Below are 12,063 nucleotides of genomic sequence, written 5' to 3'. Positions count from 1 at the left end.
CCAAAGCACAATAGATTCATCTTTTCTCTGTATGAATTTTGTTCATTTTGTCTTTTCTTCTCCTTGTTTTGTAAGTTGCTTAGCTTGGGCTTTTTAAAATTATTTTCTTGTTTAAATTTAGCATTAGGTTGGATCCCTTCCTTGCTCTTGTAACCCCATTCCTGGGTGCGGATTGCCACCCAATGAGGCCATAAAAATATCTGTATAAAACTCTTCGGGGCTGGTACTTTCCCAGGCTAGCTCGGCACAGAATGTTCAGGGCATGGATTCGTTTTCGGGGGGGGGGGGGGGGGGGGGGAGGTTTACTCCCAAGGCCCCGAATACTAAGGGTGGCCCCGCGTGTCCTTTGTTCTTGTCCCTGTGGAAGGGGGTAGTCGTAACTCCCAGTGTATGCTGGAGTGCCAAATAAAGTCAATGGAGCTACTGTGTTAGAGTCCAAATAAATCTTTACTGTTGCAAATGAATGAAAATGGCAGTTGTTTTTAACCTATAAACACATCTTAATGTTAAATACGAACCGCATAATACTTACTAAACAAACAGATAGGCTTAACTTATACACATAGTTTATTATACTAAATGTTACCGTACTATAATGGCACATGTTTTAACTTGTAATCTATACCACTCATATTTTACTGTATCGTGCCTTTTTGTAAACCATTGTGATGGTTACCTAACTTGACGGTATAGAAGAGTTTAGTTTAGTTTAGAATACAGATCCGCAGCACCACGGAATATGTTCTTTCTCAATCTGTGCAGGAATATCGGCTGCCAGAGCCAGGGGAGCTTCTACCCTCCAGGACTGGGGAAAATAAAGTCCCCAGGTGGGTAGGGCGGCCTTTAGATGGGCAGGGCACCTCTTCCAACTGGCAAGGGTACAATGTTACTTTCTCTGCCCAGAGAGATAAATACTCTCTCTCCCCAGGGGTTAGAAGCACTGGATGGGTGACTTCAGCGATGTTAGGCTTTGTCTTGCTCACAGTTAGTCGATTTCTCAAGTTTCTTTATTTAGGATGCAGTCCTTTATATTTTCTGTTGTTGATCCCCCGATGCGAGGGATCCCCTGAAGCAGAATTCTCTGTGCTCCAGTCAGGAAGGAAGGGAGTCAAAATTTGCTTTTGGCTCTTGAAAGCCAATTCTTCCCAGAAACTGAAGATAATACTGGAGCGTATCCTTACAGCAGGTCACTGGCGCACCCCCTTCCTCGTGGAGAGCATGGAGGGCAGATCTTCCCTGACCTGCACAACCCCAGACCCAGGGGTCCCCGTTCCCTGGGCCCAGGAAGTGTACAGGCTCCAGTGAGGCTCCCTCCACTAAAAAGGTTAAATCTAAAAAAAATTTACCCAGAGGGAAAAATCCAGACCAGCCAGTGAATGGACTGGGAAGGAAAAACCCCTCCCGACCCTGGTCAGGACCACCAAACAGGGCTTACTTGGCTCCTCTGACTGGGCCTGTAAAACAAAAGGGACCTCCTCCCAATCTCCAGCCAGAGCACTGCTATATAGCATCTCTAGGGAGAAAGCCATGCCAGACCCCGCAGAAGAAGGGGCTTTATTTGAATGGAACCTCCCCATGAACATCCTGCACTAACCAGCTGATCTCCAAGAACCCAGGGCTTACTGGTAGCATGACAGGTAGTGTCCACTACACCCTCTGCAGTCAGGATTGGCTGTGATGCCATCCATGGCACCCGGTGTTGCCAATTCCTACTAGAAGAAAGTCTCTAGATCCACTGTGAAAAGTCTTCAGATTGGATAAAAACAGAGAGGGTATCGTTCAAGGCTATAAAGTGAAGAAGACCAAAGAGACCTCAACGGGAGAAGACAAAGAACGTTTCAGGTAATTCACCAAGTGAATTATTTCTCCTTCTGAAGAGGATCTACAGCAGAGACAGCTCTTCTGTAGGTGTGCAAACATTTGACAAAATAGTGATAACCGGGGTCTCCCTCTGGAGATCCGCTTCCTGCTGGAACCGTTTTCCACTTTTCCCCAAGAAAGGAGATGGTACTGAAGGGGGGTTGGGTGGTTTTGGGGGGTTCGCTGCTGGAGACTGATCACGCACGGTAAGACCACTCCTGCCCCAAGCATCTCAAACACTGATACTCACCCGCCTGGTGCCCTCACCGGCTCTCTCTTCCCTCAGCAGTGTTTCCAAGTAGGAAACTTTACTTTCAACTATTAAAGCAGTTGGTTTAATACTAAGTACGTGTACTTTAATGTCTCAAATATATTTCAAATGTACTTAAGACAACAGAATATGAAGACACAGCCCAAGTATATTGATAAATATAGATTAAACATAAATGGATAATTATGGTTGCAATGTAAACCGGAGTGATAATTAACTCTGTTATTTGAACTTCGGTATAGAAAAGTTATAAATAAGTAAATAGTCCTTCAAGCAATAAAAAAAAAAGCCCAAAACAAAAAAAATCTCTCAATCTCTGGCACTCAGAAAAGGCTATTTATGTGCCCTAAAGATACAGAGCTATCCAACTGTGTCACAGTTTAATTGCTGCAAATAAGTAACACCACTGGTTTAAGAAGCTGGTCAGATTCATGCATAATAAAATGTTAAGAAAAAGTTATCTTGAAATGCTGAAGAAGCGGGGAAGTACATTTTATACATCTCCTTATATTAGTACATTTGTGTAAAACAAATAAGCATGTATTTATCGTTAGCTTGACTCAAGTCGTAATTGTTAATAAAATAAACTTAAATATTTGTTTGGCATTCAGATCAGAATGAGGTCATATAATTACATTCCCACAATCTACTATTGTAAAGAGATTATCACTAGAAGGCTGTTTGACTATCCAGGGACTACAGTAAACCTGACCAAGAAGGCTGGTATGTTACAGTGCAGTGCACCACCCTCTATTGTTTGCACCTAGCTTATACCCCTACGTGATTTCTGTAACTTTCCTTTTCCACAGATTTGTAACAACATGCATGTGTTTTCCCTTGATTAGTCACGGTGTTTTCCTTTATTTTGATCCAGTAGATTCCTCCTCCTTCTTTGTGCCTCCAGCTCAAACGTTGGAGGAGCTGGGATCCTAGTGCCCATGAGCCTTCATTCACAATTGCCCAGGGATTTTTTTCCCTTAATTTATATCCCCTCCTAACTTACATTTAGTCCAGTTATTGCAGTGATGGTCCTGGGCTGGGGGCCATACACTTCGGAACCCTGTAATCATGGGCCCTGAATCTGGCCACTAGGTGCCACCCTTAGGCATTGACCATAACTCCTTTGGAAAGCCTAGGTTGGGTGGTAAACTAATCAAAGAGCAAGCTAAGCTCCCCCCACTCCTTAGATTTCTTGGGAGCCCAGTTCGATACAAAAATAGGATGTCTTCCTAACCCAAAAAGGGTTGACAAAATCAGGTTGCATATCCGAGCATTTTGGACTCAAAAGTTGCCCAAAGTGTTGGATGATCTCCAGCTTTTGGGGCTTATGGCAACCACCTTGGACTTAATTCCATAGGCCAGGTCTCACATGCATCCCCTGCAGGTGTCCTTGCTATCCTGTTGGCCCCCTCAAGTCTCAGAACTATAACATTTTTCTGCCTGTGCCATACCTAGTAAGGGGCAACCTTAAGTAGGAGGCAACACCTTCAAATCTTTTGAAAGGAACTGATTTGTAGTACCCTCCTGGATTGTAATAACACAAGTGTAGTAGGTGGGTGGAGAGGGAGTTCACCATTGTGATCAGGTGACTCAGGGCCTCTGGACCAAAAGAGGAAGCCTCATGGTCCATAAACAGGCTGGGAACCAGGACTAGTTTGGATTTAGTTTGGGTGGTGGTTGACAATGCCACAGCAGTTGCATATGTGAACAAACAAGAGGGCACTTGGAATCCCAGCTTGGCCCAGGAGACAAATCTGTTATTCCAGGGAGTGGAGCAGAATTTGGCTCACCTCGTTATGGCTCACATCATGGGAAACGAAAATGTTCAGCCTGATTTTCTCAGAAAAAAAACCATTATGATCTTGGGAAATGAAAACTCAGCTGGGAGACTTTCCAGTTAATAGTGGACCAGTGGGGTGCTCTGTTGACAACCCACAGGAATTTCAAGATCATCAATTTCTTCAGCCATCAGAAGGATTGGGACTCCTGTGGAATAGATGCCTGCATGCTGGCATAGTCAAAGGACAGACTTTTTTGTTTTCCTGGTTTAACCTCTCATAAGCAGGGCCGTGAAAAGAATAGAGGACCACTTGTCCACAGTGATACTAGTAGCTCTGAATTGATCAAGAAGACCTTAGTATGTGGACCTGGTAAGCTTACTTGCAGGGCCACCTCTTTGGTTACCCAACAAACACAACCTATTCCTTCAAGGCCCAGTTCCGATGGAGGATCCATCCTCTTTCTGTTTGACAGCCTGGCTCTTGAGATAGCTCATTACACAGGAAGGTTTACTCTCCTTTAGTTATTGCAATAATGCAAAGGGCCCATAAGAACTCAACTTCCTAGGTGTATGTGTGGGTACGGTACCTCTTTGAGAGCTTCTGTGAGAAGCTGTCAGTTTTACCCTATAGGGCAGACATTTTGGTCATCCTGATCTTCCTTAAGAGAGGCCTAGATAAGGGGCTAGCACTCAGTTTCCGCAAGGTGTAATTTCAAGCTATTTCCTGCTACAGAGGTCTGGTTAAAGGTTATTCTGTAGCTGCACATCCAGATGTAGCCCACTTCCTCTGAGGGGGCAAGCATATCTGCTTTTATTTTGGTTCCTAGTTCCTCAGCAGGACCTTTAGTTTGGTCCTCCAGGGTACTGGTAGGTTCACACACTGAGCCTGTGAAACAGGCTTCTCTCTAAAGGATCTTTCTTTGAAAATGTTTTTTTCTGGTGGCCATCTGCTCTGTCAGCCATATTTCGGGATTATAGGCCTTATCTTGCAGAGACCCTTATCTGGCATTCTGCTCTGAAGTGGTTACCTTTCAGCCAGTTCCCTCCTTTTCCTAAAAGTAATGTTGCCCTTTCATTTGGATCAGTCAATCTCACTGCTAGCCTTCTCAGAGAAGGAACGTGTTCTCTTTACTGTGACATTCAATCTTTTAGATGTCCAATGCGTACTTCTCAGATATCTGAAGGTGACCGATCCCTTTTTGAAATTCAGGCTATATATATATTTTGAAAATACAGGCTATATATATATTTAAAATTGTCAGCTCAGTGTGCTGCAGCAGTCAAAAAAGCAAATAGAATGTTAGGAATTATTATGAAGGGAATGGTTAATAGAACGGAAAATGTCATAATGCCTCTATATCGCTCCATGGTGAGACCACACCTTGAATACTGTGTACAATTCTGGTTGCCACATCTCAAAAAAGATATAGTTGCGATGGAGAAGGTACAGAGAAGGGCAACCAAAATGATAAAGGGGATGGAACAGCTTCCCTATGAGGAAAGGCTGAAGAGATTAGGGCTGTTCAGCTTGGAGAAGAGACGGCTGAGGGGGGATATAATAGAGGTCTTTAAGATCATGAGAGGTCTTGAACGAGTAGATGTGACTCGGTTATTTTCACTTTCGAATAATAGAAGGACTAGGGGGCATTCCATGAAGTTAGCAAGTAGCACATTTAAGACTAATCAGAGAAAATTCTTTTTCACTCAACGCACAATAAAGCTCTGGAATTTGTTGCCCGAGGATGTGGTTAGTGCAGTTAGTGTAGCTGGGTTCAAAAAAGGTTTGGATAAGTTCTTGGAGGAGAAGTCCATTAATGGCTATTAATCAATTTTACTTAGGGAATAGCCACTGCTATTAATTGCATCAGTAGCATGGGATCTTCTTAGTGTTTGGGTAATTGCCAAGTTCTTGTGGCCTGGTTTTGGCCTCTGTTGGAAACAGGATGATGGGCTTGATGGACCCTTGGTCTGACCCAGCATGGCAATTTCTTATGTTCTTATGTACTATTTGGCAGAACCCGTAAGGGTAAAGCAGCTTCCAAGGCTACTCTGACCAGATGGCTCAAGGAGGCAATTGCATTGGATACTTACTGAAAGGCTGACAAGCATGGAGCATCTCTGGTGCCTATTCCATGAAAGGCCAGGCAAGTTGTTGGGATTTTAATTCTTATGTTTCTATCTACAAGGAAGTTAATAGTGCACAGGTTAAAAGTACAAATAAGCATAAATAAGACACATATAAAACTGCAGAAACAAAAAATGGAGGGATTTACATACCAATTGTACATACAAATAGTCAGATGTGACAGTGTTCTAAGCATAATGCAAGCATAATGTAAGCATTACACACACAAGCGCTAGAAGTGTATCTACAAAAAAAGGGGTAATTAAAGGCAGATAAATATTGCAAGGATCACTGGGGTCAGAGAAGTCTGTGTATACAACATGGAAGATTATACCTCACTAATTTGGCAGCATTTCTGGCGACAATGCTTCATACGATGTAGTGTGATATAAACGGTTTTCCTCTTTAAAAGCAGTGCGCCAAAAGTGAACTGTCAGTCAAGAGGAGGGGAAAACCACGTGGCCTCAAGCCTATCGGGAGGAAGAACATAATCAGCCAATCACAGGACTGCATACGACGTGTTCTTTAAACTGCACGTCAAGGTTAAGCTAGTAATCACAGGAGATATTGTTTGAAGGGAGCCTCATAGCCAAAAAGAAACTCTTAAGCAATCAAAAAGAAGTAAACAGGTTAACGAAATTATAAAATGAAAAAAACTAGAAAAAATTAGGAAAAAACAGGACCATTCCATGTCTCTATTTAGACACCAAGGAGCCACTTTTGTTCTCTCTGGACCAGGAAAGCTGAAAAATTTCCAACTCTATCACACAAAATTTTAAATCAAGAATCTGGTGACCACTAGCCTGCCAGCGGATAAGCAGAGGGGCTTCCCGATGTTCCTGATGTAGGCAGGAGTGGTGTTCAATTACATGAGTTCACAGCATGTGAGCAGTTTTGCCCACATACAACAGGGAACATGGGCACTGGATAATATATATTACCCAGACTGAAGTGCAAGTCGAAAGGATTTGAGTGGGTAAACTTTACCCGTGATGGGGTGTGTAAATTCAGTAACTGACAGTGTGTGTATGCACACTGAACAATGGTCACATGGGAAATGTCCTGAAACTGACGTACCTGTAACGGATAGTACCGGTTAAGTTCAGATGGGACTAGCAGGTAAATTTTAAATATTTGTATAAGTCACTCCTATGTAGTTGCCCTTGTTCTAATTCATAACTTGTATTTTTTAATCTTATAGATTTTTTCGTTGGTTCCTCCCGATGCAGCCCCTTGGCGAAACACGATCATGTCAAGGGACTATAAACCCGTAAATACTCTTTGTGACAAGCACTGGAATAAAATAATGGTATTGTGAATTAAAGAAAGACTTATTTAGAAATAGAACAAGAAAAAACTTCTTTTATTACACATTCCTCTTTATGTGAATATTTCTGATGTGACATCTGAATAAGGAATCTATGTAGTTTCAAAAGCTTGTGTACAATAATTTTAGATAATTCTTGTGCTATAATACAAATGCCAAAAGGCTATAAACAAAACAAGGGGGCATCTCTAAAGCAGTCCTCACACTAGGGCATGTAGGATGAATCAACGGGAGGAGGGTACAAAACGTTTGGTTTGACATAACTCATTAAGCATTTTAAAAAGCTAATTGTATCATTTGTAGGGTGAGGGGAAGTTAAATGGACACTGATCTAAGTTTGCCATATTTTTTTTTGTATTTGAGTGGTAAAATTGGAACATTTTGCTAGCAGGAGTAATGACTACAGCACTAAAATATTAATCAGGGAGATTTCCATGGGACCAGTTGGGGCAACAGTATGGTGCTCTCGAGAGAGAGAGGGAGAGGGGAGAGAGAGAGAGAGAGAGACCCCAATATCCTCCTCTGTTTTCTCATTTGCATCGCACCAAACATTATGGTGCTTTCGCATGCGTTAAAGGTGTTTTTTGCATGCGAAAACGCCATATAGCACTTTGATGAATGATCCCCTCAGATTGTAAGCTTTCTGGGGATAGGGAAATACCTACAGTATCTGAATGTAATCCACTTTGAAATGCTGAAAAAAAAAGTGTGAAAAGTGGAATATAAAAATCTAAATAAATAAAATAAATCCGAAGGCCAGCTACCACATAACAATGCACAATACAGTCTGCTACCCAGTTGGAAACGATACATTTAGCAACTGCTATTCCCAGTCTATTAGGATCATAAGGCGCAAATAGCTGAGAAGCACGATGATGTGGCTGTGTTCTCTTCAAGTAATAGGCAAGGAGCCCTTTTGCAGTTCAGCAGGTTGTAAGCGTGCTTTGAGGGGTTCTCTGTGGTGACAGACCTGTTAGTGACAGTGAAGAAGCAGAAAGATAATAGCAGCATAATAAAACTGAACTGAACAGGCTTGTGGAAAGAACCGAGGCTGTTGAAATAATTTAATAGTTCACCATTAAATTTCACTTCTGCTTTCTGGACTCAGCTTACAAGAATGCAGTATTAATGTATATGAGATACGATTATTAACCAGTTAGAAAATGTTATACTTACAAAGAAACTAACCCATTGGAGTGCAGGTAATGTATATAAGCCATTGCACAGCTTCAGATGAGTGAGCTCTGCTTTTACTTTACTCTGAATTGCTCCATGAGATGTTACTAATAAAATCCAATTTCTCTTTGCTGATTGTCAGCGTTCAGTGTTTACTCTTGCAGTGGAAAGCACCCACAAATTTCCGAAGGGACTTTTCTCCTTTATGCATGTGAGGTGTTAGAAAGAATGTAGGCAGAAGAATGGCAACAAGGAACATGAGAGAAACCTCAGCAATGCTGACTCTAGAGGCTCAAATGGGGGTTTCCTCAGTTGCACTAAGATGACATTAAAATCCAGGGGCAGTGGAATGCCTTTTTGCCTGGGGGAACAACCAACCTCTGCACCCAACTCCACCCACCGTCCTCACTGCCAGTTTCTTACTTTACATTTACTGTTAATATCAGTCTTTACTAATAGGAATTTCAGTATTAAGTAACTATTCTGTGCTAAGTATGGAGGGAAAGAAGATCAAGTACCAAGAGATGTAATCTGAGGCCCAAAACAATGTGGCCTAAAGATAGAGAAACAGTCCCACTTCTTTGGGCACCACTCACCAGATTAAAAAGGACTTCTAATCTCACCTCCACAGAGTGAGATAATACCCAATATACCCTGGTTTAAGAGTGAAGTTCATTCTCATCAATGTATGTGCAAGACAAACCAAATATTGGTCCTGTACCTACGGTTCTGTAAATGTTTGCTCTATAGCCACAGAAACACACACACACACAGTCTTCCAAAAATGGGTGCAGAGCAAGATTTTTTCCTGTATACTTCAACATACAAAAGAAAAATTCAGATTCTGGCATCATCTAAGAAATACAAATTCCCTCCACTAGCCGGTATATTCTGAAATACTACAAAATCCGCAAAAAAAAATTAAAAACGCTGAGCACGTGTTAAGCAAACTTGCTATAACATATGGTAGCAACACTAACTCTCAAGACTCAACAACAATAACCCTACCTATAAGAAGGCAGCACTGCAAATATTACACCAGGCCCTAGAACATCAATACATCTTCTGTTAAGAAAACACAATGATCAAGGCTGGTGCAGATACCTACACCCTAGCAGAATACCTCAGCTCAATCACACCTGCAGAACACAGACAGACCTCCACCAAACAGAGAATGGTTGACCACACAAAACATAAGAAATGTCAAGCAGGGTCACACCAAAGTCCATTGCGCCCAGCATCCTGTTTCAGACAATGGCCAATACAGGTTTAAAGTACTTGCCAGATCCCAAAAGTACACCCACAAACTACAAATGTTCAGACAAAAACTGAAATGGAAACCCAGACACTGCATACAGTGCAAAACAAGAAAACTAGAAGCAGAACTAAATCTCCTTCCATGCTAAGCCAAGCCCCCGTCCTCATCATTGTGGAGAGTATGTGGGGGGACTGCTGAACTCCAGTCATTGTTCTTGCGAAGAATGGGGGAAGAGGAGGGGTTGTTACACAACACTCAGCCCAACCCCACAAGAACAACATAGGGGCTCTGTGGCCCCCACCCACATGGTACTTTGCTCCCCCAACCCCTTGCCTATCAGACCAGAGATCTAGCAAAGCTCGAGGAATGGTCTAGAGTCTGAAAAGTAAACTGTAATGCTAAAAAAAAAAATGCAGTGTTATGCATAGGGCTGCAAAAATCAAAGAGGGCGAATGTGGGAGTGATTTTAAGGGGGCCAAACAGGTGGCTATGGTGGTGGGAAAAGCCAGAAGGATGCTTGGGTGCACAGGGAGAGGAATGGTCAACAGAAAAAAGGAGGTGATATTGCCCCTGTTTAGGTCCCTGGTGAGACCTCATTTAGAATATTGTGTATAGTTCTGGAGACTGCACCTTTAGAAGAATATAAACTGGTTGGAGTCGGTCCAGAAGGTGGCTATTTAAACAGTCAGTCATCATCTTCCTTCCAAAGCATTAGGGGATAAACAAAGATCTAAACATGTATATCCTTGAGGAAAGACAGGATAGGGGGGATATTTAAATACCTCCAAGTTTTCCATGCACCTGAAGCTGACCTTTTTCAAAGGAAAAGAGGCTCCAGAACAAGGGTGCAAGGAGATATTTCCTTAGGTTACTCCTGGGTCTATTTCTTTACAGAGAGGGTAGTAGATGCATGGAACAGCCTCCCCATGGATGTAGTGGAGACAAAGACAGTATCTTGAATTTAAGAAAGCATGGGATAAACAGAGGAGAGAGGGATTGTAAAGCTGAACAGTTAGTGTGGATGGGCAAACTATATAGGCCACATGGTCTTTTTCTGCGGTCATGTTTCTGGTATTGCCCCAACCCTCTTTTTCTCCATGCCCAGCAAGCTATACCTTCCTCTCTCTCTCTTTCTCCCTACCAGAGGACCAAGAATAGGGAGAGATCCCAGCCCCTAGCTCTGGACCTCACCCAGCCCCTAACCAGCCTTTACCTCCCACAACTCCAGAAACCGCAGCCTCGGAACCCTACAGCCAGTTTTGGACTCCCAGCCCCTACAATCAAAACCCCAACAGCCAACCTCTGTCTCCCACAGCCTCAAATCCCCCCCCCCCCCCCCCCCCCCCCCCCGTCACTTACCGTACACCCTCTTGGAAGCACTTCTGCAGCAGGCATGGCATAGCTCTGCAAATCTGAGCCGTGACAATGCCTGTATTCTCATACTGAATCTCATGAGATTCAGCATGAGAACAGACATCGGCAAGGCTCAAGCTCACAAGTGTGAGCCATTACAATGCCTGTAGTCTTGCACTGAATCTCACAGAATTCAATGTGAGACTACAAACATCGGCATGGCTATAACTTCCTCAGAGAATTTTGTATATGTAACCCTTGCCTGGGAAGCTCTAGATCCCAAGGGCACACAAACTTACTTATTCTTCAGGGCATGCATCCAGTCAACATTCCTCCCATACCTGACTCTCTGTCCCAAGGGTGTCCTTTATCTCATGTGTTTGGGTAAAGCTCCCCATGGTGATTTTAAAGTGCACAAAGCTTTCCCAGCAGGCCAAACTGGAATCCTATTAGAGGGGACCCCCAGTTTTCCAGGTTGGGGAGGGCTGAAAAAGATGGAAAGCTCTCTGAGATATAAATTCTAAGCAGGGACCTAGGGCTATCCCAAGGGGGTGACACATACATATTAAAAGATAGGTGAGGAAATTGGTATGTGTGGTGTTGGAATGTGTGCGTCTGTGTTATTCCTGGGAGAATTCTGCACAAAAATTTTTGAATGGATTCTGTGCATAATATTTTAAAATTATGCAGGGTTATTTGTTCAGAAAAAACAACTACTTACAGAAGCAAAATGTTTATGTTTTTATGAAAATCTGTCCCATCATAAGGCCTATCCCCTCTAAATGGCTCTTTCCTCATGGCTTGAATCCCTTCCCCTTGCTTGATCTCTCCTTTCCTTTGGGTCACTTCCTCAATTCACTATCGCCCCCTCATCTGCCCTCCTCCAGGATTGATCCCTCTCCCCCCTCTTCAT

At 42.9% G+C, this 12,063-nt stretch overlaps 1 long non-coding RNA gene across 6 annotated transcripts in view; it reads right to left on the bottom strand.

Annotated features, from left to right (window-relative positions):
- Positions 1–12,063, bottom strand: part of LOC115090054 — a 68,259-nt gene that overhangs the window by 48,658 nt on the left and 7,538 nt on the right. For 2 of the 6 annotated variants that reach the window (XR_003856296.1, XR_003856295.1), the window contains exon 2: positions 6,003–6,090. The exons of the other annotated variants lie outside the window; for them this stretch is intronic. This is a non-coding gene — a long non-coding RNA (uncharacterized LOC115090054). The remainder of the gene's footprint in view (positions 1–6,002; positions 6,091–12,063) is intronic. 6 annotated transcript variants of the gene reach the window in all.

This window comes from Rhinatrema bivittatum, chromosome 4 (genome assembly GCF_901001135.1).
Source record: "Rhinatrema bivittatum chromosome 4, aRhiBiv1.1, whole genome shotgun sequence".
In the NCBI taxonomy this organism is placed as follows: domain Eukaryota; kingdom Metazoa; phylum Chordata; class Amphibia; order Gymnophiona; family Rhinatrematidae; genus Rhinatrema; species Rhinatrema bivittatum.
The sequence above is the reverse complement of the archived record's forward strand: the minus strand, read 5'-3'. Positions and strand labels throughout refer to the sequence as shown.